Here is a 2,010-nt window from a genome sequence, read left to right as displayed (position 1 = left end):
TATTCGCCGAACATATCACATGGGGGGAGAGAAATATACTCTGCCTTTTTGGAAAGACCTCTAAAGTCACAGGAAAAAAGGCATGGGGACAATCAGGGTGAAGAATTAAGGCTTTTCATGCAATCAGTCTATTCTGTTAAGTATCATCATTCATATATATATATATATATATATATATATATATATATTTTTTTTAAGTTCTGGTCACAGAAACATTGTACAAGATTTACTTTCACCAGTCTGCTCGGGCATGTTTCCAATGATATCAGAATCACCTGGATCAATGATAGCCGGCGTGCATACTCTATAGTATTATCCACATTATGTGCCCAATCCAGTAATATTGCCACTGTAAGCGTGGACCAGTTTTGGCCAACATGGCATAACACACTGCTTCAGATTTCCTCAAGACTGGGCAGGTGACGATGATGACCAGTTTCACTTTGTCCTGTCTGATCATTTTCACAGTCTGCTTGTACCCCAGCATGGACTTTCCACTTTCCATAAGCAGTTGGAGCCTAGAGTTGACTGACTCCGGTGGCTTTTTCATCTTCTTTGTGGTCACCATCTTCCTGGCTTAGGTGCAGGACTGCCCCCTAAACCAAGAGCAGCCGCCGAGATGGCTGGGGTATTTCTGTTTATATTTAAACGCTGAATTTGAATCAGAGTCTTCCATTCCGGAGCTGGAGAGTCACTGCTGCACAGACTTCTCCAGGTGAGTCTGATGCCACAGGTCTGACCTTGAGGACCCTACTCAGCTTTCATAGTCAACTGATCAGAAGGCTCATCTGGGGCTCTGCGGAAAACAGATTCCTTGGCTACTTCCCTGGAGATTTCAGTTAGGCTTCAGAAACCCAGATTTTAATAAATGCTCTCCAGGAGCATCCTAATGATGGGGAAAATTGGGAAACATTCTTCTAAGGCAGCATATTTCTTTAAGAGATGAAGACTGAGATCCAGAAGAGGAAAGAGACCCAAGAAAGGTCACCCAAAAAGAAAGTACTATTTGGGGCTAGAATTCAAGTGACCTAACTCCCTCCTGGCCAAGTGTCTTTTACAATATAAATGACTAGAAATTTCTACACCTCAACCATGCCACCACAGAGTCCTGTTGGGATTCAGTGTTTAAGGAAAAATAAAGTCAACCTTGGTTTCAAATGGCCCTTGATTTACAATCTCTTGTGAACAAAGACTCCCAGAGATCAAGTTTAACATATGGTGCCTAGATACCCTCTCCTGATACCTTGAGGGGTGGTTGTGGGCTTAGAAATGTGCTGCTTAGACCTCTCTGCCCAGTTATGGGAAGTGATATCAGCAGGCAGCCTCCAGCTGTCAGCTTCTTTGGGGTCTGCTTGAGTTGCAGACGCTCCTCACCCAAGGTCATGGGGTTTCTGGCAACTAACAAAGGTAGGGGTACCGAGGTCTGATACCTCCTGAGGGGCAGTTCTCACTCCAGAGACCCTGCTTGGTTGCCTGGATCTTTGTCAGGCTGCATCACAGTTCATCTTCTTTTTTTTTAAAATTGTTTTAGGAGTTTTCACCTGCTAAGTCTTTTTTAAAAATTTTATTTACTTATTTTTGTTTTTGATTGCACTGGGTGTTTGTTGCTACGTGCAAGCTTTCTCTAGTTGCAGCAAGCAGGGGCTGCTCTCTAGCTGTGGTGTGTGTGTTTCTCACTGAGGTGGCTTCTCTTGTGGAGCACGGACTCTAGAGCAAGGGCTCAGAAGTTTTGGCGCACAGGCTTGGCTGCTCTGGGGCATGTGGGATCTTCCCAGGCCAAGGATTGAACCCGTGTCCGCTGCACTGGCAGGCAGATTCTTATTCACCATGCCACCCGCGAAGTCCCACAGCTCATTTTCTTACTGTGCCTGGTCCTCTCATTCCCTTCATAGGTGTTGATTCTTAAATATCTTGCATCCCAAACTCTGTCTCTGCAACAAGGGTCAAAAACAATGGCAGCGGTGTGAAAAGAGGGACTTTGGTTGTGGCAATGAGCTTTGCCAAGGGGCA

At 45.0% G+C, this 2,010-nt stretch overlaps 1 pseudogene; it reads right to left on the bottom strand.

The window, feature by feature from the left end:
* On the bottom strand, nt 205-568 carry LOC106503090 (annotated as a pseudogene).

The sequence above is a fragment of the Capra hircus genome, chromosome 18, assembly GCF_001704415.2.
Source record: "Capra hircus breed San Clemente chromosome 18, ASM170441v1, whole genome shotgun sequence".
NCBI classification, from domain to species: Eukaryota; Metazoa; Chordata; class Mammalia; order Artiodactyla; family Bovidae; genus Capra; species Capra hircus.
Note: the sequence above shows the minus strand (reverse complement) of the source record. Positions and strands in the feature narration are given on the sequence as shown.